Source organism: Netta rufina, assembly GCF_964035555.1.
Source record: "Netta rufina genome assembly, chromosome: 1".
Taxonomy (NCBI): domain Eukaryota; kingdom Metazoa; phylum Chordata; class Aves; order Anseriformes; family Anatidae; genus Netta; species Netta rufina.
This window is the reverse complement of record NC_140123.1, coordinates 131,560,818-131,585,190: the sequence shown is the minus strand read 5'-3', so window position 1 is coordinate 131,585,190 and position 24,373 is coordinate 131,560,818.

Genomic DNA, 24,373 nt, shown 5'->3' with positions numbered 1-24,373 from the left:
AAAAAAAAAAACAAACAAAAAACAAAAAACAGTCCCAGGGCAGCAAAGAATCTTGAGCAAGAGGCTATTTTTGGCTGAAAGTTTAGAATAAGAACTTTTGATCAGTTCTGTGATTGTACAGCTTGGAATAGGAAGATGACTAAGGTGAAAAGAAAAAAAAAAAGAACTTTAGAGCTGTGATTCACAGACTTTACTGCTGTCTATGAATGTTCGTGCTGGGTCTGCTCTCAGCTGCCTGCAGTGGTGATGCCTGGCTCTTCGTGGGGCTGGTGGCCTTCCCAAAACATCCCCTGGACGACATCCAGAGGCCGGGAGACACTGATGGTTTGGGAAGGAACCTCTCCAAGAGAACTCCTTCGGCCGTTCCTCTTACCACTGTGTTAACGATGTTCCGCACCATTCCTCATGGCTCAGAAGCGCAGCGTGGCACACTTTGATCAAAATGCAAGCACAGAAGTATCTGCAAGATTTGGGCTTGGGGATGCTTCTACAAATATTCCTAGTTGGTGTGGATGTTGTGTTGCAATCACATCATAACCGTACCACTGAGTACATTTTTCATAAGCACGCCTGGCAAGGCAAAGTTCCTGCTGAAACAGTTTTCTGAAGACAGGGATGACACTTTTAGGTGTGACCTGCACCTAGGCCTTTTCCTCCTCTTTTTAGACAGGAGGAGGTGCTAAGCAGTCTGTGTGAAAGGCCTTAAGCACACAAAATGAGGTATGGTTAGGAAGAAATTATAAATATTTGTGTATAGAATCATAGGATATCCCAAGTTGGGCATCTGTCATGTGATCTACATGGTCAGCTACATACACACCTTAAGAAAAACAAAACACTAGAGAGATACCTCTGGCAATGCTGTTGGTGACCAATTTTCCAGTAGTCTACAGGATGAGATTTGTTTGCACTACGCACTGTTTACCATTACCTTCATAGGTGTTCATGTTGTTAAAGATCATGTCAGCAGACAGTTTACAAGCAGGAAAAAGGGCTGTGTTTTTCAGGTAGACCATTTGTTGCAGACGTTTAGCCAAATATTCCTTTAAATTCCTTCAATTCCTGAGATGTACCCTTTCATAATGCTACTTCCTTTTTTTCATGAAGCAGGTAAGCACAATAGAAGCTGTAAAACTCATGCAAGATCCTTTCTCAAAATCCAGCCTTCTCAGGAGTTCATATGAAGGAAGGAGAGTGATCTGGGAAACCAGTTATTGTTAGGAGGAGAAAAAACTTTTTCAAGAAGTTAATGGTTTACTGAAAGCAAGTACTTGATAAATCGTTGGGCTTGTATTGTTCATCACTCCAGGTGTTCAGCAGAACATCAAACACCCAAATTTATGTTGAAAGCTAGCTTTCTGATTAGCTTCTCGAACCCAACAGTTTTTATACCCTTGCCATCTGCCTTGCTCTTAGAAATTTTACATTAATGGGAGGAGAAATATTATAGAGGAGAAATTCATGGCCATAATTATGAGATTTCTGTTGAAGATCTTCAGAACATACATAACAAGGCATAAAACATTTATGTTCTGTATTGTCTTGGTGTTTCACTTGCTGGTTAAGACGGTTTTTGGAGCTAGAAAGAGCCCTGACATTTCTCATATTCTAATGTTTTATTTTCTGTGCTTCCCTCTTGTAATGTAGTTTTTAAAGGCACTGAAGATAGCACATGTCCACTTCTTCAAAATAAAGTACATGAAATTTCAGAGCAATTTTTGCATGCATTGATAAGCCAAGTATGTCCAGGGAGGGCATCAAATACATTTTCAGGAGTGATTTTTTTCCCTGTCAAAAATTGAAAACTTTGGAGAGGAGAGGTAGTTTAAAAAAGGGAGGAAAAACAAATCTCTGTGTAGGGATCATGTAAACATGTAGCATTGACCAAGGTTAGCTCTGAGGGCGAAGATGACTGCAGCCATTTAAGAAAAATGGGGAAAATAGCCTCAAGTCCAGCCGTAAAATAAGGCTAAAATTGCATAAATACCTCCTCCACTATGTAACATAGCAGCCTGGTTGCTCTTTTAGCCATACTGAAAGAACAAGACACTTTGTTTCTCCAGAAATTTATGAGGAAGATATGATGGAGTGATGCTTAACTATACCGGCCAAGGACAAGACTTTATGTCGTTGTAGGATGTCTCTGCTGTGGCAGTTCCTGGCTCCCAATGCCCACCCCAATTGCTTCCTAACTTAATTGCACTATATTATAATCCTAAAATAATTTGTTTCATTCACCTTGAGTCACTCCTTGCTTTGTACATTGCTAGAAAAGGATATGGACTCTAATTTAGTAAAGCAGTCAAGCACATCCTTACATTTACGTGGAAATCCTGAGGACCTAACCAGAGACTGTTTTCTGTTTGTTTTGTTTTGTTCTGTTCTGTCTTTTAATGATCTGGATTGATGTATTTGGAGGTAGATTTCTCATAGGGATCCTGCTACCTGTTTACCAAAGAGGTAATTAAAGTACCCTACGCAGGGAGTAAAGGTGCTCTTGATGCTGGCACTGAGCATCGCACACAGAACTCATTCCACCACACAGGAACACATGCACAGAGTCTTGCACATATGTTCTTAATGATGATAAAAAGGAGAAAATAGGCCCACATGCTTTTTGGTTATGTAAGCTTTCCAAGAATTATGCCTTTTAGACCCAAACCGGGAAGAGAATGTTTCTGAGGTTCCTTAATTTCCTCCTCTGCTTGATCTGATCTTCAGCTACCACTGCCCTTCCCACTGTCATTTCACCTTGGAGAAATACAGTGTCTCAGTGGACTCTTTAAATGTAATCCACACTATAAAATCAGCCTCATTCAGAACAGAAACAGCTACGAGTAATCAGCACAGCTTTCAGTGTCATGTATTTGCAGTAAACTCTTCATGGTCAGAATAAAGCAACTCTGTCTCTGCAAATGCTTTCTTGAGAAGAAATAAAGTAGGTCTGGATTCAGCAAATTATTTAACTATGTCCATATATTTAAGGATGTGAATACTCTCACTGGGACTACTTGCATGTTCAAAGTTATGCATGTGCTTAAGTACTTTCTTGAATTGTATCCATAGCAAATAAATCTGACCTGATACTCAACAAGCAGAAAAACAAGCTAATTTGGGGGAACAGGGTAAATTTATGTTCTGCAGTCTTATTTGCTTTACTTTAAAATGAACATTTCAAGAGGCTGATTTTTTTTTTTTTTTTATGAATATGCAGTCTGAAATTCAGGGGAAGCAAACAGACTTCAAATTAGAATTTAAGTTAAGGGCATTCTTCAAGCTCTTTTTTCTTAGTTTCGTTGTTCTGTTTTGTTAGTATTTATTTCTTGGAGTACGAAGAGAAATAATTCCTTGTTTCTCCTCCAGATTTTCTAGATCTTGTTATTTGCTGTTTATTGAGTAACATGCTGCATCAGATATAAAGGGCAATGCAATCTCTGTCTTAAAGTGTTTGAAATACAAAAGACTGATTTTCCAAGATGTAAAATAGGTTCAATTTTCACTTCACACAGCAGATTTTATGTGCTCCCAGAGACTTGTAGGTTTCGAGACTTAGTTCCACATAATAAATCCAAATTAATTCAAACAAAAAAGGAAATCCAGGCCAGACTCCTCTTTCCTGACCTGGCCATGTATGTTAACTCAAATTAATTGGTTAGGAGTGAATGACAATCAATGACATCCTATCTAGAGATATATAAACAACTATTTAAAGGTGGGCTTTAAAAGAGGAGAGGCCTACTCAAGGGGAAGGATTCACACAGGAAAGACATTAAAGGTAAGGATTTGGAACAGCAATGAAAATGTTCAACTTCCATCATAAGCTCATATGCCTCCTGCTTCTTCCAACCTGGGAAAGCCAAATTAAACCTTCGTGCAATTACTTCCAACTTCCCTGCATTCACACTGCATTTGCAGTTAGTGTCTCCTCTTAAGAAGTGCAAGGGCGTCATTTCTTCACCTTCAAGAGTTACAGGTCCATCAGGCAAGGTATTCATTATTCTGATTAATGCACAGGAAAAGGAATCACATAGTCCTTATTCTATCTGTTAATCAATAAATGGCTCTTTATCTCTCTTTTTTCCTTGATTAATAAAAAGTCATCTCCTTCTTTTAGAGAGGGCTTGTGAAGCTCAGTTCAATCATGTTAGAAGAATATGTTGTAATTGATGCATGTGTGTCAGAGGAGTGAAACATTGCTAGTGGACCTATTTATCACTGGCCTATTTAAATTAATAACTATCTGGTGTGGTCAGCTGCAAACCATCATTTGTAAAGTATTTTAGTTCCATCTTTAGGGGAAAAAAAAAAAAAAAAAAAAAAAAGGTAGGTTCATAGTTGTTATGGTTACAAAGAAAAAGCAAGAAAGGTATGAACCTTGACAGTTCCAAAACCAAAATGCAAATAAGAGCATTAAATAAATATCTAAATATCATATGATTTAGGAGGGAAGTCACCAATATTAGCCTTCAGATATTTCATTTGACTTTGAATCACAATGAAATGCTTTGACTACTAAGGTTTACTTTGAATCATGTTTTTGCTAAATCTTGGCAAAAAGTATCAATATAAATCTCAAGAAATTTGGAAGGCAGAAAATGAATTACTGTAGCTCTTGTAAAGCACAGGCAGATATCAACTAAAGCAAATAAATACCCCTGTGGGAACTCACATTAATCTTCCCTAGTGAAGCTAAATGGTGGCAGTGCCACTACTCAAAGGATTGAGGAAAAACCTGAAGATCAAACTAGCTAAAATGAGCCTTCTGTTGAAGATATGATTTAGGAAAGAAAAAAAATCACACCTTAAAAATGCAATCTGATGACAAGGATGAAAAATGTTGATTTCAACTGGGATTGAATGATAACAAAAAGATTTTAATTTGGAAACGCGGAAATGTACACTTGAAATGGGTATGCTATTTAATGTAAGAGCTCATTTGCTTGATGGCTGGAACTCTCTGCCCTTCTCTTATCAAGAAGATTCAGACAAGAATATTATTTTGTAATACACAAGAAGGTTGCAAAGTCTTTGTGATTCCAATGCTGTTTTAACACTTTTTTTTTTTTTTTTCTGTAAAATAGTGGTATTCTTTTTAGCAGAATCTCCTCTCTTTCAAGGTGTGATACAAAACTTTTAAGATATTATGATGCCCCTCCTTGAAGCCCATATACCAGTGATATTTGAAGGGCCTATCATGGTGCTGTTGCTTATGATTTATTATTATTATAATTTCCAAAGTAATATATTGCTTTTGAACAATATATTTGAATATATTTAAATCTGTTTATATATATATTCACTTTCAGTTTATAAATCAGTTTTGTTATTCTGTAAACTGGCAAAAGTATACCAAAATACATACCTACTTTTTTTTATTATACAGAAATTTCTATCATGCATATGAAAACAAATACTAAATCCCTTTCATATTTCTCCCTTGTCAGTAAGTTCCAGGAACCCACTTTTTCTTAGTGTACAGTACCTCATCTCCATTGAAAATGGTGGTGGGAATTACCTGTCCCCTGAAGCACCAGAATTAAGTCTAATATACTTTAAAATATAAAGAGTATAACATTTCAAAAACCCTTGAGTAATTCCAAAGCTTAAGCCCCATTTTCATAAGTAAGTTAGGGCCAGATTTCCAAAGCTTTTGGAAAATGCAAATAGATGCCTAGAAGGCTTTCAAAAGCACACATCAAAATGGAGAGGGGAAAAAAAAAAAAAAAAAAAAAAAAAAAAGAACAAAGTATTGCCATTGTGGTTTCCGCATTAAGAAATTTGCATGGGGGAGAAAAAAAAGAATTTTTTACTTCTCATGGATTTTTGGAAAAGCTTGGAAATCAACACTAAAACATCAGCAATCAGTATACAACAGACATTCAGAATAGATATTTTAGGTCATTCTAGAAAATCTGTCACTTTGCTTTGCAAAGTCTGTATTTAATATGAATTCAGCAGGTTAATTCCTTTGTTGAAAACAGCTCTCCTGTTGTTTTCTAAAGTTTTTCTCAGCTTCATTTCTTACTTTTGTGGCCCCCCAGCTGGGAAACATGAGAGGGCAAGATACCTGCTTTCAGCAAAGAACTGATTTCCTGATCCTTATGACCTGAGCACACCAAGCTTCCCCACAAATAAAGAAACTGGATTACTATTTTAGGATAATTGGGTAGCTTGATGCCTTAAAAGTTATTGGAAATCAGAGCTGTGTAAAGCACTTTCCTGGCTTTCCTGTAGTTGCCTCTTAATTGAGCACTTTGTTTTTGAGACTTTTTTTTTTTTTTTTTTTGGTCTATTTCAGTTCCAGCTGAAGAAGAGCAAAGAGAATAAAAAAAGCAGTTTTCTGAGAAGGTTTCAGACATGTACATTATAAACTGGTTGTTATTGGGATGAAAGTTGCCTTCCTGCTGCTTTTCTTATCCCTTCTCCTCTTCCTTTTATATGGCATCTTTTTAAGTCCAAAATCTTCAAAAGAGTTGTATGCCTGTGTGAGGCTCCATCTACAAGCCGGCATGTATATACAGATCTGTGTGCATCCTCACTGGATTAGGGTTTTTTGTGTTAAACTTTTAAGGGCACATATATTAGCTTCTTACATTTATTGGAAGTACCTACTTTACTGGTGTTACATTTAACACCCATTTAATAAAACTTCCCACTAGTTCATGCCTTGTGTTTTCCAGCTCATGAATCTCAGACTTGTAGTGCAGCACCATAATTCCTCATCCTCCTTGGGGCACTGTATGCTGGGAGCAGAGATGAGTCTGAACAGCTCAGTAGCCAGTGGGTCCCCAACTTAGGAGAGGCTGTGCTGGGTCTGGGTGCTGCCCTGCAGGGTCTCTGGGGGGCTCCATGTGGAGGTGTCCCAACGGGAGCCTCCCTTGCAGAGGCTGACTGGGTGTCCTGACCCAGCCACCTCCTTGTACCTTGTACATAACCCATGTCAGGGCTCAAGTTTCCTGGCACAGGAAAGAGTAGAAAGATCTGTTGATAGCTATCAAAAGGACTATCAAGGATAAAGAAGCCTAAATAGTTTTAACAACATTCACTTGAGTAAATCTGATGATCTTGGAGACTATAGATGAAATAAAGCCTTCAAACTGCTTTGAGGTTCATAATAGTTTTATGGATGGGTGAGAACTATACCCAGGAGCTTTCTTAAAACTGGTAGGCCAGTTTTAAGAAAAGGGCACAGATCCAGATTTCTCTAGGAGCAAGTGTTTGAAAACATCCTTGGACTGGTTAAAAATTGCTTAGCTCATCAGTGGCAGAGTTGGGAAGAGTTGGGAAGCCAGGCTTCAGGCTCTGAAGTTGCATGCTCTCACTGCTGGACAGCACTAGACTGCTAAATAATCAGAGTAACTCTACAACCAAAGCTCCAGGTCTAGACACAACCCAAGGCTAATGCCAGATGAAGCTGTGCTCTACTGCAAAGAGGTACCTCTCAAGAAGCAGATGGACACCTCTTCCCACAGGCTGTTTTCTGTACAGCCAGCACTCGTGGGAGCATGAGAATGCTACATCTTCTGGCATCCTGAAACAAGGATGAAAGCCTCCCCTGGGCTAGTGAAAGGTTAGGGTACAACTATGCTGTGCTCACCCAAGGGACTGAAGTGAAGTCGGGAGCTACTCAAGCCATTACAGAATAGCTGTCACAGTTCATGGTGGCGTTGTCAGGTCAGGTCTTGCCTGAGATCAGGGCAAGCAAATTCACCTTTCTGAGAAATAAGCTGAACACAACGTACTTCCTTCTGTACTAGGGAAGTATTTCAAAGTAGTTATTTAAAACTGAAGCTCTGTTTCTGAATAGCAAGCCCATTCTGGTCTAGCCAGTTCCCCTTTTGTGGCTCCACAAAGCCACATTATTTTGTAACTGTGAAGGATATGTGAGCTGCACAGGGATATTACAAAGGGGGTTGTTGCTACTTGTATTCTGTCATGGTGGTGGTCATCTAAAATGCCCACCTGGAGTCCCTCTGCAGTAAGAGCTGTGTACCCATATGACAAAGAGTTAGGACTCTGTCTTACAGACTGTGCAGGTCTGGGGAATGTCCTAAGGTAAGGAAGAATGGAGTCCTTGAAGGAGAGGTCTCTGTCCTGAAACAGTCTGCTGGTGATTTAACATGAAGATACATGTCATCTCCTGGCTATAAAACTGCAAGAGAGCTCAGATCTACATTGTTTTTCCCCAAGAGAAAATATCATGCTCCTTTATGAAAATGTAACTACAAACACTTTGATGATCATGTTCATACGTATAACTATAACTCCTGGAGAAGGGTAATTTTAATTTTGGGTCCATGACCATAATTCTTAGCAGGTACAAATCAGCATTGCTCCAAAAAGACCTGTAGCTATTTATATCAAATGAGGATTCCATTTTTAATTTTCTATACTGAGTAAAATTGAGCACTGCTTCTGATTTTGCTTTTCCTCCAGAGTTCCTTATAGCCTTAAGTGCAACCCTCCAGTAGACAGAATGATGAATATTCCAATGTCCTGAACATGACAGATTTTAATTTCTTATTAGAGAAAGCAGAGGAAGAGAAAAAGTAATAGCTTCAGAGATAATGGCTCTGTTTGTTTTTTAAGTACTTACATTAGCCTGGCAGTCTGCTATCTAACTGAATTTCATTGAAATCTGATTATTGATGTACCTTCTTTTATTTTATCTTTTATATCAGAGAGCTCACCAGTGTAGTTCAAGAAAGAATGAAAGGGATGTAAAAGCAGAAAAAGAGTCATAATGCTAAACAGAAGAAAGAAAATTAATATTAAGTATAGGAGGTCAAAAAAAGGAATAATAGTTGTTATTGTTGTTTTTCTAAATAACTCAGCTGTAAAAGCAATCTGTTATGTGATGTGGTAGAAATCCTGTGTAGAAATTTCTAGCACAAAGACATCATATCATTTGTGCACTGAAATGTTGTAATGAAATATAAGCACGGGAGGTGTAAGTAGTCAGCCCTGTGACATTGACTGGAACAATAGTGCATGTATTCTTCTTTTCTGTAAAATCACAGCTCAAAGCTGCTTTCAAGGATCTGGTCAGTAAGTAAAGGCAAACTGTGTGTCAGGCAGGAAGACAGTAAACACACATTAAATTGATTTAGGCCGATTTTTATTCTTTCAAGCAATAGCAAGTAACCTCTAATCTCTCTGTTTTTCTGACCTATCCCTGACTTCTTGTCGTGGTTTAACCCGACCGGCAGCTAAACACCACGCAGCCGTTCGCTCACCCTCCCCCCTCCCTCTCTGGGACGGGGGAGAGAAATGGAAAGTGAAGCCCGTGAGTTGAGATAAAGACAGTTTAATAAGACAGGAAAAAAAAAAAAAAAAATAACAAAAATAATAATAACAATAATAATAATGATGATACAATGGGGATAATACGAAAGTAATAATAGTATGTACAAACAAGTGATGCACAATGCAATTGCTCACCACCCGCTGACCGATGCCCAGCCTAACCCCGAGCAGTCCGGCCCCCTTCCCCCGGCTAGCCACCCCTATATATTGTTTAGCATGACGTCAGATGGTATGGAATACCCCTTTGGCTAGTTTGGGTCACCTGTCCTGGGTCTGTCCCCTCCCAGCTCTTACTGCACCCCCCAGCCTGCCCGTTGGCAGGACAGAGCAAAGGCTGAGATGTCCTTGGCTTAGTATAAGCACTGCTCTGCAACAATTAAAGCATCGGGGTGTTATCAGCACTCTTCTCATTCTAAGCCAAAACACAGCATTCCACCAGCTACTAGGAAGAAAATTAATTCTGTGCTAACTGAAACCAGGACACTTCTTCTGCTGTTTGTTTGCTTTTTCATGTCACTCAGTTTGTGTAATGCTTAAATAAAAAGATGGAATGATCTTTTGTGCTTGGTCACTTTTAATTTGTTTTTCACAAGCTGCACTTACAGGCAGTAGAGTTATAAGGATTCTAATTCTAAGGAAAGCTGAAAAATAGAAGGTCTTGAATAAGACTGACTTATTTTTAGGTATTGTAGCAGAAAAGGGTTTCTCAACTAATTAGCTGTCCTTTCAACCAAATAAAGAAACGAAGAGTCAATCTGTTATAAGATAATCGTTCTGTTTATCTGTGCTGTACAAACACTGCTTGTAAAGTAATGATAAACCCTTTGCACTTAACGGTTCATGCAAGCATCTCTCTCAGATGCAATACAGATCTCCTGAGATTCAAAAGAGGTTCTTACACAGATTCAGGTGGGAAATTGTTTTCCAGATGGTCCAGTGAACATTTGAGAAATGTCAACAAATGTCTTATACAGTCTAGTGAAACATATAACATTTGAATAGTAGAGTGTGCATCCCCGATCCTCAGGAAAGGGTGAGAGAAATACAAATGAAAACTCTTTTCCCTTGTTTCAGAGCAAACATGTTAGCCTGGGCGTTTTTGCTTCTGCCTGTCCTCTGCAGGGGTGCAGTTAATTCCCTCTCCCCTCAGCCTGCCTTCATGTCCCTGCCAAGCTGGCTGGCCCACCTCGCTGAGTGGGACACATGTGGTGAGCAAGGAACCGATGCTCCTTTAAGTTCCTAACGCTTGAGCAAGGACAGTCTTCTAAATCCCCACCAGCATCTCACTCTTTGGAGTTCTGATTCTAAATATGCCACACCAGAGGAGCAATGCTAACAGAAGTTGTGTCAAAGCATGCACATTTTTAGATCCACTAATAGATATTTTCTGACAACAACCCCCACCCCTCCACCCTCACCCCAGTGTTTCCTTGTCATTCAATACTTTCTTGGCTGTCTCTCATTACAGGAGCTGGAGATCTGCTCCATCTCAGTTTCCCTTCCACAGGCTGCCATTGAAATTAGAGGCACTTTGGGCAAGCAGGAATAGTTTCTGTAGGTTATAAAAGGAAACAAGAATAATAGGGCCTTGTTACTTCCCACACATATAGAGGGATGAGCTGCCTATAAAGAAAGTTGGTTTAGATGCAGTTTAGTTTCTTAGTATTGAGAGGGTTACGAAGAACATCTTGTTCATTTTTTGTTAGTTATACTCTGCTGTGAAAGTATTTTTGTTTTCTGAGGGCTTTTTTTTGTTTTTGTTTTTGTTTTTTTTTTTTTCTTCCATCCAAAAGAAATCTTCCTAAAACAATGTTCCCAAGCCTGTTTCACACCAAACGTTTTGGGAAAGTTTGGCAAAGTCATACACCTATTCATGTCTAGCGTCATGTGAATATTTCATCTTTCTCAAGCAGTGCCAAAGAGATTCACCATGAAAACAATAAGGATCTAAATAATTTTGGGGCAAAAGACAGGTGGTTTTCTCTCCTCCAGTGTTCAGTGCTTGTGAACTTCAAAGAAGTAATAACCTTGAAAGAATTTACAAAACATTGCTTCAAAAAATCAATGCTTTATTTTGGAAATCTCACAGTGGAACATTGGTGATATTTTTCCCTCCCTAATTTTTATTTATTTATTTATTTGTTTGTTTGTTTTTTTCTGCACAAGTAATTTGTAGATACTCAAAAGCCCCAGTGTCCTCAGGACTGGCCTGGCATCTCTTCCATGAAAAAGTGGTTGTAAAGAGTTCTCAGAAGAGCCTCACTTCACTATGTGCCTCCACTGACAAAGAGGGCAGGTTGCATATTTGCCCAAGTATTCCTTTTAATTTGTTTCCTCGCAGTCAGTATTTTCTTTCCAAGTTGGTGAAAGTGTGCTGCTATTGGTCGTCCCCTGGGAGAGGCCTGTACAGACCAGCTACAACCAACAAGCATGTCTTAGAGCAGGGTAGGTGACCCTATGAAGCCTTAGTAGGTGCCCTGCTCTTCACTGCCCAAGGCTTTCCTTTGATTCATGGTCCCTTGGACCTGCTGCAGCCAGCCTATCCTGAGATTATACCTCAGGATGAACAACTTTGCCTGGCGTGGCCTGGGACGTCTCAAAGCATGAGAGAGGCCAAGGAGCTATGGTGGAAGTGTGTGGGAGCCGAGCCGAGCCAAGGGACTTCAAGTAGTGGCCAGTCCTGTGAATCCCATGTAAGCATGGGAGATTCGATAGTCATCTTTACCTGAGGGCTAAGACAGTGCATGCTTATTATGTTGGCCTTCAGGAAATGAAGGGGCAAATTTCACCTTCGCTACTCTTTCTTCAGGGTTTGACTATAGCTTCAGTGTGCAATGGTATGTTTTGTAAGATGGCAGGCTAATATAGGGCATTATCTGTGATGTCAAGGAGATGTTTTTCACTCAGCGTCATGAAAACTTCTACAGTGTGAGAAAACCCCTGTGTTTTCTGCTGAGTGAATGTATATGTTTGCATCTTTCTAATTCATGTAGACATAGAACTATACCCCCACACCTCCCCAGACCAGCATTAGTTTCCAAAGCCTTACTGAGAAAGTGCATGTTTTCTTCTGATACTGGCAGAGTCTGCTGGTATCATCGGGTACACTTTATATCTGCCTTGTGTGTGCACCTTCTGCAACCTTACTTCCACGTAACTTAGAGAAATCCCTCTGTGAAATAAATACAACACAGGAAGCTGAAAGAAATACAACACAGTGTCAGACAGCTCTGGGCAAATGATTTCTGACTACAGTCCCCAAAGAAACCTCTACACATCTGTAGTATATTTATGGCTCTGCTTACTCATGATTTCTCCTCCCTGTGGTCCCTTTTAATGAAGCGTATGAAAAATTAAACTCCTTCATAGACTCCACTAAATCAAACAGATCTCCTAACAAATGAACAGTATGTCCCTCAAACGTCATTATACCAGTACCAGTTACTGGTTGACAAATTTGCATTGATACATGTAATGGAATCTGTTATGAGTTTCCTGCAACCCATAACACACTCATGGCCAAATTCTGCCAGAAACAGGCCTCACGTAAGTCCCATGCTGCGACCGAGGGCAGTTTTATGGCCCTTCAATGGGCAGCCTTGTTTGTGTAGCAGTAGGAATAGCTAAGTGAGTTTACAGTGCATAATCCCAAAATTGCATTTTTTTTTAAACTGTGTAGCAGCAAAACAGCCCAGAAAGGGGCTGTGAACTCTAACACCCTTTCTTATGTATGAAGCAATGAAAGGGGAAAGTTGGAACTCTTGTTTTGTATACTGCACCTTTACAAGAGGTAAGTCTCCTATAAGCTGCGGGCAGTGCATTCAGTCATTTCAAGAAGGATATTACTATAATACAATCTGTGATTTACATAAGACATATCTGGGGTTAAATTCTTTAAAAAGGATACCATCAATTTAAACATTACATTTTCTTGGGTCATTAAGGTTAGGCACATACTGATTTATTAACAGGTAATGTATTATATCTAAGAAGAGATAATATCTGCCAGAAATTCCAGGGAGGCTTTAGAAATTCCAGGTCTTGCTGTGATGAGTCAAGCTGATAAATGTATACAGTAAGACAGCCGCATTAACAGAGCTGCCTGTTCACCAAGAACAGTGGTGCCATGCGGCGGCAATAATCATTTGGGAAAGCAGCGTGGAAAGATGCAGCCGTGGAGTCTACTCATAAAAATGAAACACATAAAACCTTATTTACCAATTAGCATTGCAACACATCACAGAGGCGCATGTAAAATTCACTAAGCATGTGACAAATATTGTCCAGCCATGTGCAAATAAGAAGCTTCCATACAGAAGAGCTTTCACAATCACAAGGTGCAAAAAGCAGTGTGGATGCCCCATCAGCTAACTACCAGTCTAGAGATTTAAGGAAGGCTTGCAGTGCAAATAACTCTTTCCTAAGTTATCTCTTGATAGATCTTTGCAGTTAGAATGACACTGTGGGAATACTAGCTTGCCTAGATCACAGTAACTCAGAGTTTGTCCCTGAGGTGGAGGGAGCGTGGCAGTGTCCCTGCTCCACATGCCATCAGCATAGAAAACATGCAACCAGCAATTTCAGCAGTCAAACATGAAGGCTACAAGAATTCCACCAGCAAGGGGGAGAGTCACTGAGGCTAATAACTTGGCTGGGGAGTGAGCCGCTTCAGTGTAATAAGCCCTGGAAGAACAACACACCAGAAAGCAGCCATGTCAGCAAAGCAGCAGGGTGCCAGGTGCAAGCTGGAGGAGAGCTGCTCCCTCAACTTGGTGCAGTGTACTGGGGTCATCCCTGCAGGTCTACAGCTTCAGCTGAGAAACTCTGGGTGGGAAAATCAGACATGAAAGATGGCCTCAGCTCCACTGCTGCAAAGGAGAAAAAAAAAATCTGTGTTCGAATCAATGCAGAATTGCAGAGGTTGCTGCAGCAAAATGTGAAGGACCTGGTTAGAGAAAACAATGACAGAAAATCTATGGCTAAGAGTGAGGAGGAAAGAGCAAAGGCTGGTGATATCAGGCGGCAATGTGACAGGCTCTGGAATTTGGCTGGGGCTTGCTCTTGGCGGCTGTGCCAGCTAGGCTGTGTGAGCAGGGATGTTCCTGCCAGCCTCTCCTGCTGGCACTGGGGCTGCGTGCTGGTGGCAGGCTGGGATGGCATCACGGTAAAGGCTCGTTTTCCATACAGATAGATAATCTGTACAATGTCTTTTGTGTGAATGTCAAAGTAGGCTAAAGAGAAAGGGCTGATATAAGGCGTATGAAGAAAACATGCTTTAGGCTGCGATTATTTAGATACTTACTGCAGTTTTGAGCTACTTCTAAGCATTTTAAAATAACACCCGTGAAGTTCAACACTAATAACCCGATGCCCACTCTTTTGAGACCACATATCATTTCCACATCTTTAGCTTCTAACAGGCAACACCAGCACAAACCTTTTCCACAAACCTTCTCTTTTCCTAGCCCCTTGAGATGGTCTGTGAAGCTCCAATGCTACCTGCTTCTCCTGAACTCATAGGGAGGTATCACAATGCACAAATTGCCACAGAATGGGAAAGGCACATCCCAGGGGCCAAGAGCAAAGGTATTCTTCTGCAAGATAAACTCTAGGCTCCATCAGCCATACCATGAGTAACAACAGACTTTGCAACACAGCCTTGGAGCAGGGAGACAGGATTTGGGCAGTTAGCCAGCAGCAACCCAGGGACAGATCTTGACTCAGAGCTTGAGCAACATTATCCTTCCTGTGGATGTTTCCTTGAAAGGACTGATTTGGCCTTAAGCACAGAAGATGAAGAGGAAAATCAAGAAATCATAATCATTTGTATTTGGGAATTACTTGTTTTCTTTTTGCAATATATGTATATATATATATATACACATACACACACACACACATATATATATTTAAAGTATGAGCCTAATTTTTTTTATATGCCCATCTGGTATTTAGCAACTTTTAATGTGAGAAAGATGCAGGAGAAAGTTAATACTCATAGTTTCTGACTTGTAAGATAATTTTCAGAGGAACCAAAAGTTTTTCAGTGCTATTGTGAAGAAACCTTGGGGATTTTGAGGCTCAAATATCTTTCCTATTTAAAAAAAAAAAAATTCATTGTGAAGTTTTGATTTTAGCATAGAATTTGAATCAGGCTCTGACTTGAGATGAATTTGTGGCTTAAACAAGCAACTTCAACTTCACCTATTCCCTAGTTTTCCCATCTGTGAATTACTGTTTTTCTTCCAGCAGAGGTTTAAAAACATCCAAGCAAAAAGGCCTTGGAGAAGTATACTGTTATACAACTGCTAGTCATTACTATTCTTCTATTGTGTTTCATGACGTAAGAAAGTTCTCTCCAGATGCCTTAAAATCTGAGGAAATGTCTGCAAGGCATCTTTGTGGTAACACATGGGTGCAGATTCCATTCATCATTTACTTGACAGTTTAACTAACTACTCCCAAACCAAAAAGATCACTAAAATCCCTTTCAGAAATATTAGCTGAAGGACAAGAGCAAGTCACTAAAGGCTCGGGAAGCCTCTATAATTACAAGTGCCAAGGCTCATGGAATATTAGTAAGGGGTCTGCAGAAGGTAATCAAAAAATACTATCTTGCTGTGCATAGGCTTAAATTCTACATGCAGGGATTTACACCTCCACTGGAATAAAAAATAAAATAAAAAATAAATTTAAAAAAAAATAGCCCTGCACATTGTATGCAGTTGGAACCACTCATCCAGAAATTTTGGGTTGAACTTTCCAAAGTACCCGTGGGACTTAAACAAAATCCCAGTTAACCTCAACAGAACTGGGGCCCTCACATCACTTAAATAATTGAAAGTTCAACTCAGAATCTCCAGAAACATGTTTTTCAACCTTTTACAATTTGCAGCACCTTAAAACTTTTTCCAGTGGAAGTGTCAGTTCCTGTATAGTGATTCAATACTACAGAAAATAGGTTTGCTTTTCTTAGTTACCCTCTACAGACCCCTTAAATAGACTCTGAACACACATATTGCAGATTAGAAAATGTAACTTTAATGTAGCTTACAATATTTATTGGTTTCTCTAGAGTTTTCAGAAAAAAGCTGAAAACATAAGCTTTAAATGTTTAGTATTTAAACACTGTATTTGAAAGTCAATTTCAAGATTGTTAAACTCTAGCTTATAATTTTCAAACATTTGATTTTGGTAATAATGCATTCCTGACTTTTTTGCTGATAACATACACCTTATATTGGTCATCTATGCATTATAAACCACATATTAAAAAATCTTATCACACTGACAATTCATTTGATTTTCCCCCCACCTGGCTTCCTGCTGGGTACCTTAGAAATCCTGAGGAAGCAGTATGTCCAGGACCATCAAAATATTATAAAACTAAACAATGAAACATGCAAACTTCAGATGCAGATCCATGCTTGCTTCTGGGATATACTCTGTTCTATTAAATTTGATTTTCTCTCTCCTCTCTGTTAAAACCTGCAAGAATGACAAGGTGAGGAGAACAAGAGAGAGGTAGGAAAAGGCCATCAAACACAGTTGTAAAGGTTTTATTACTCTTGGTACCAGGAAAAAAAAAAATGGCAATAAGCAATTTGCTTTGTGTTTATAGTTTTACCTTGGTATGTTGTTTGTCTTATAAAAAACTACTTGACTCACTAATCAACCATTCTGAGGAGCTTTCTGGCCTATAACTGGAGAAAAGATGAATGCAGCCAGTCTTGAAATTATGCAGTGAAATGCTACTCTGCATATTATAGCTACAGCATGATATATTAGCCAATAAAACACAACACGGAAAAGGCTTTGGACGGCACAGTGAGCAGTCAACAAGCTGCTCAGAAAAACAGGAAGGAAGTATTTGGTGAGATATTCAATGAAGGGATGCAGTCCAGGGAAAAGGCTGAAGGCATAGGCCTCAGTGAGGCCTGAGAGGTACCGCAGTCAATGGCTGAGGGGCCTTGGATGTCAGGCCTGTCAGGGAATGGTGAAAGGTAGAAATCGGTGCTCAATATTGTTGTAAGAGAAATAATTTGTTGGGCCATAAAGAGCAGCAGATGAAAGTGATCACAACCTGACTGATGCAAAGAGACAGAACAACACAAAAATCTCTTCAATATTGCAATATATCCCACAGCTGGAACTGAAAATCACAATTGTCTCTCCACTGCAGACAGTATGACCACAACAGGGCTACTGTCACCATCCCTGCAGACTGTAGTAATGCAGCATATCTAGACAGCAACATAATTTCAGGGACTTGGGAAAGCAACAGGGCCCTCTCTGAAACAGGATGGCACTTCAGGGCTCAGAGGGCATGATTTAGATGTTTGATTTGAACTATGTCCAGCCTGGAGGGAGTACTCAAAAGAACTGAGGGTTCTTCGGTATACTGCAACAGCTTTCTCCCTCAGTACCAAACTCATCAAAGAGTGGTAATGCCTGATCTGAAGAGCCTGACCTGTCTGTTTGTCTAATGGTTTGGCTTACTCTGTTCCTTTTGGTTTGGTTCCTCTAAATAAAGCCATTATTCATTAGAGTAGCTGCAATAATCCTTATCAAGATTTGGTGGGCAGAAAGACCATCCTATGTATATTTTGATGTTGGAAAGAAATTGTTAATTGTTGCAGTCTGTAAAAACAGATTTCTCCAAGGATAAATATCTGAGGCTGTTAATATTACAAAACATAGACTTTCAATTCTGAATCACAGATTAAACTTAACATCAAACAAGAAATAATCAACAAGTTTTTACTTGGAAAGTGCTTGTTAACCTACATGCAGTTCATGTAGCATCCCCAGATCATATCTGCCCTTGGATTTTCACCAATTTGGTCAGTAGTTGAATTAATCTAGTCCATAGCAATGAGACATTCATAGCTGAAATGCGACAATATAAGCAGAACTGCTGGTCATATGAGCATTTGTTTCATCTGTTCATTTGTTTTAGTGGTTAGTCCCATGGCTTAGTTCAAATAGCATTTCATGGTTGGTAAGTTAAGGGAAATCTTAGGAACTTTAAGCCAACATGGCAGTTTTGGGGTCACATTTGCTTTTAAACATTTGGGGATTAGTTGTATGGCAGTGTGGTGTAACAATGTGACTTGTGTGAACACACACATTAAACAAACCATTAAAAGATTGGTTCTGCTCTGAAAGAGCAGCTTGAGTTCTAGGAAAGGCCACAGTTATGTGGTCACTGAAACCTTTATCTGGTCTCTCATTCACAGCCACTCTGAACACATCTTTACTTCCATAATCTCATCCTTCTTTCTGTACAAAAGCAATGTTTCCACTATACAAACCTGTTTCAACCAGTCCCTATTGCGCACCTATTCTCTGTGTAATAAGGGTCACAAGGACAGAAAAAGAAAAAAAAAAAAAAAAGAAAAAAGAAAAAAAAAAGATTACTGAATATCACAAGATACATGAAGAATATACAATAAGATTATATATAGAGAACTGGAGCTTTATGAATTTCAAGTACCAATTTTTACACTGTATTAGCATTTCCCCTGCCCCTCTGAACCTTGTTAATAGAGCATCATGTGGCTGTCCAGAGCAATCAGCAGCAGGACAGGGACCTTCTCTTTTGCTCGAGCATTTCTGCTACTTGGGCATAAGGAGTGCCAAGATTTGACTATAAACTTGCCACTGGGGAGGCATGATACACGCTTTGGGGATGGGATTTGCAGGCATTTACTGACAGCAGAAAAAAAGTGAAGTGCAGGATTCCCAATCTTCTCTACAGGCTCCAGACAGTGATGTGCTTTAGTAGGCACAGTCTTCTGCCTGTCTCTTTGAAGCACGGTCCTTTCTGACTTTCCTTGCCATTCTTAGGATGCTACTCAGCAAGGTGCTAACTATGTACTCACACACCAATCAGGTGAGTTTTGCAACCCATGTTGGATTCCCAGGGGCCCCAGCTACACTTAGCAACTAGATTTAAGGTAGGTCTGGTATATCTGCAGGAAGGCAATAGAAAGAGTATGTGTGTTACATATATACATGCACTCCTGTCCTCCTCAGTCAGCCAGCCATCTTTCCCCACCATATAGTCGGTGCAGGCGTATGTACAACTGATCATTGTCAAAAAGCTAATCCAGTCACCTTCTGTAGGATTAGTGAGCTGAATTAGGGGAGCCCATGGAGGGGCCTGATGAACATTAGAAATGACACATTGAGGGTGCTGAGGCAACCTGGCTAAGAGAGGGAGCAGAGCAGGTTGTTCCCCCCTCTTCTGTTAGCCCAGAGCCCATAGACAAACACAACTGTTAGAGAGCTGTGGTCCACAGTTCTTGTCAGATGGTGCTGCTTGCACTTTTTCCAAGCCTCATAATGCGGTCAAATTGTGGTAGGCTCTCACAAAGGCAAATTTTGAGTTCCTTTTTCAAAGGGCAAGGGCATTAAAGCCTCTCTGAGAGAGATTACCAGGGTATTTTGACAAGGCAAAATATTACCCTGGCTATGGTCTTAGAAAGAAGAGAAAATTCTGATTAAGAGTTTCTCATGTGATTCAGGTTTAGGTAGATATTCAGTATAGAAATTTAGGCTAAAATACCTAACGTTTGGTAAATGTTCTTAAAGGATCTTAACAATAGAGCTGCCAGCCCCACCTACTAGAAGTGGTTTGCACCCTTTAGGCAGAAAGAATGGGTATAAGGCAAAGCTGGGAAAACGATGTTGTTCACTCTTTCCCAATGAGTCATCAACAGGTTTTTGAAAACTTTGTAATAATAACATTTTTTTAGAGCACCCGAGATGCTTTTCTTCAAAAAGTAGCATTATAATGAGGGAGGAGTGGAAATGCATGTGCTTTTCATCTGTGCAGAATACAAAGAGACTATTTAATGTAAAGCAGACCTTAAAAGAGACAAATAAACATGTTAAAGAAAAATGCTGGTAGAATAAATCTGAAGAAAAATGTTCGAAGTGCACATTGAAATCCTTTCATACCATCTGAAATGCATGAACTAGACAGAGAAAACTACACCGAAAGTCACGGAAAGGGTGATAGATAGACTCACACACCCAGGACTGATAACAAGCTCTGTGCAAATCTCTTTCATAATGTTTTGCTTTTCCTCTGATAAATATTGTAAAAGAGATTGTCTTACCAGGATGACATTAGTATGAGAAAGTGAAAAGTGAAAAGAGTAGGGGTTCCTCCATTAGTGAGAACATTACAAACTTTTGTTGTTTTGTTTTATTAGGAGGCAGGTACCTCCATAGTGTTCCAGTTTGTCTATTTTTCTCTTGCTGCCTCTCCTGGTCTGCAGAGCCCTGGAAACATCATAGCCCAGACCCCACCCTGCTGGTGGAAAGTTCATGGAAACCATCAATCAGAACTAGTTGCCTTTAGCAACCAACAACAAATCTGCCCACGTTGGCCACAGGGATTGAGAGTATGTGGTTATTTTAACATTCATGTTCAGCTGAGAATTCCTGGCATCAGGAACATCCAACCTGCAGGAACTTCCAGAGAGTAAGTAAGTTATAAATTATGTCTGTAGGGTAACTAAGAGCGAATAGCGAATGCCAGGGTATGATAGAAAGCTCCACCAGTGTGGTTGCACTGCTGTTTCCACCAGGAAGAGACCCTAAGCCAGTCTGGAAAATGGTGCCCAGGGGGTTCCTCATTTGAGGTGTTTCTCTCAGTTGAAGGGGGAAAGGCATGCTAAAAATGTTCAGCTTCTTTTGCAGTCTGTGGCAAGGTTTCTTTAGTTGAATATCTGCAGGAGTGGAAATCTCAGAGTCCGCCTTTTTAATAGCCTGAATTAACTGTCATATTTTAATGCATTTACCTATTGTTATTGCTGACTTGTTATATAAAACCTTAAACATGCTGACAAGGCTATATAATACATGTGTATATTTATATGATACATATATACGTGTGTGTTAGATATATGTATATATGTATTGAGAAACTATCTGACTCGCTGTACCAGGTAGTCCTTCATGTGCATGCAGTACTGTCTCCAGTCATATGCAGGAACACCTTTTGCCCCTTCACACTGCAGTAAAATGTGTGTGGTGGTTTTACCGTGCTGGGCAGCTAAACCCCACAACCGCTCTCTCACTCCCCCTCCTTTAGATGAGGAGGGGGAGAAGTAAAGCAAAGAACAACTCACGGGTTGAGATAAGGATAATTTAATTAAAGGGAAATAATTATAATAATTAAATAAAGACTACCATGAACTAAACAATTTAACTAAGGGGAAGTAAAAGGGAAAAGGGGAAAAAGGGAGGAAAACAAACAAACAAAATAAATGAAAGCTATATGGAAGTGCAGAGGAAAGAAATTACTCTCTACTTCCCACAAATGAGCAATGATTGACCACGTCCTTGAAGCAAGGCCTCAACGCACGCAGCCGGTGTTCGAGAGGAGGACCGATGTCTTCTCAACGAGAGCCCACCCCTCCCCTCTTCTTCCTGTTTCCACCTTTTATTGCTGAGTGTGACACCACATGGTATGGAATATCCCTTTGATTGGTTTAGGTCAGTTGCCCTAGTGATGTTTCTCTCCTCACTTTTTGCCCACCCCCTAGGAGGGTTAGAGAAAGGCCCAATGCTGTGCCACTGCTGCTCAGCAGTAGACACAACACTGGTGTGATAACACTGCTGTTCCAGCTACAAGTACAGAGTACGGCACTGTATGGGCTGCTGCTGGGAAAGTTAACATTCCAGCCAGACCCAGTACAACCTCCACCCCTTATTCCATAACATTTGTGTCACACTCAGATCCCCATACTTTAGCATACAAGCATTCTCATCATTATCCCTTGTCCTTTAACAGGACAAGGATTTAACAGGACAGGATTAATAGGCAGGTGTATCTTTTCATTCCATAGGTCTTTCTTGGAAAATGTTCATAAGAACTGTTGATAATTAGGTCTTCATCTGCCAAAGTGGCCACTCAAGGCAGGCGGAGTTGGATGTCTGGACACCAGCACCAGCTTAGCTCAAGTCCTTGTTGCACTGCCCGGCTCCTTGCAAAGTTGACCTGTCGTTGATCCTACAGCATCTTCCTACAACATACAACTTAGATTATAGATTAGTTTTCTCTCAATGTCAAATCTCCTTGAGGCACACACTTGATATCCCCATTCTTTTGCATGACCCACCAGGTATACCCTGGTCCTTGGGCGAAGACAATCCCACGAGTGGGTTTGCCTTTTCCCGAGGCAGGAGCAACCCACACTGCCTTCCCCATCCACCTTCCTATATGCACTACGGGAACTTTAGCTCCTTTCACAGTGTGTAGGGGTTTTGTTTCGGCAGGACCAGCACAGCTGTCAGACCCCCTATTGTTAACTAGCCAAGTGGCCTCTGGTAGATTTGTGTCCCATTGTTTCCACGTCCCAGCACCTAATGCTCGTCCCAGCACCTAATGCTCGTAACATAGTCTTTAACAGTCCATTGTACCTCTCAACCTTCCCAGAGGCTTGTGGGTGGTAAGGGATGTGGTACACCCACTCAATACCATGCCTCTTTGCCCAGGAGGTAACAAGATTGTTTCGGAAATGACTCCCATTGTCAGACCCAATTCTCTCTGGTGTACCATGACGCCACAATACTTGTCTTTCCAGGCCCAAGATAGTGTTTCGGGCCGTGGCATGGTTTACAGGGTATGTTTCCAGCCACCCAGTAGTTGCTTCTACCATGGTGAGTATGTACCGTTTGCCTTGGCGAGTTTTTGGGAGTGGTCCGATATAGTCAATTTGCCAGGCCTCACCATATTGAAACCCTAGCCATCTCCCCCTGTTCCAGGGAGATTTTACCTTCATGGCTTTCTTGATTGCAGCACAGGTCTCACACTCATGGGTAACCTGCGTGATGGCCTCAATGGTCAAGTCCACCCCTCGATCACGAGCCCATCTGTAAGTGGCATCCCTCCCTAGATGTCCTGATGTTTCATGGGCCCATTGAGCTACAAACAGCTCACCCTTACGTTCCCAGTCTAGGTCCACCTGAGCCACTTCAATTTTCGAAGCTCGATCCACTTCTTTGTTGTTCTGATGTTCTTCAGTAGTGCGACTCTTGGGCATGTGGGCATCTACATGACGTACTTTAACATCCAGGTTTTCTACCCGGGCAGCAATATCTTGCCACAGGGTAGCAGCCCAGATAGGTTTACCTCTGCGCTGCCAGTTGCTCTCTTTCCATTGCTGCAGCCACCCCCACAGAGCATTTGCCACCATCCATGAGTCAGTATAAAGATACAATACTGGCCAATTTTCTCTTTCGGCGATATCTAGGGCTAGTTGTATGGCTTTTACTTCTGCATACTGACTCGACTCACCTTCCCCTTCCATGGCTTCCACAACTCGTCGTATGGGATTCCACACAGCAGCTTTCCATTTCCGATGGCTCCCTATCACACGGCAGGATCCGTCAGTAAACAATGCATACTGCTTTCTGTCTTCTGGCAACTCATTGTATGGTGGTGCCTCTTCAGCATGGGTTACCTCTTCTGTTGGCACTCCGAAATCTCTGCCTTCCAGCCAGTCCATAATCTCTTCCAGGATTCCTGGGCGATTGGGTTTTCCCATTCGAGCCCTCTGTGTAATTAACGCTATCCACTTACTCCATGTAGCATCAGTTGCATGGTGTGTAGTGGGAATTTTCTCTTTGAACATCCAATGTAACACAGGTAGCCGCGGTGCCAAGAGGAGCTGTGCCTCTGTATCCACAACTTCTGAAGCAGCTCGAACACCCTCATATGCTGTGAGTATTTCTTTTTCAGTTGGGGTATAATTGGCTTCTGATCCTCGATAGCCCCGACTCCAGAAGCCCAGAGGTCGACCTCGAGTTTCTTCTGGGGTTTTCTGCCAAAGGCTCCAGGTGAGCCCATGCTCCCCAGCTGCAGTGTACAGTATATTTTGCACAGCTGGTCCAGGCCCAAGGGCTACTGCACGAGCTATTTCTTGTTTGATTTGTTCAAATGCCTGTTGTTGCTCAGGGCCCCACTCAAAATAGTTTCTCTTTCGAGTCACTCGATATAGAGGACTCACAAGCTGACTATAGCCTGGCACATGCATTCTCCAGAATCCCA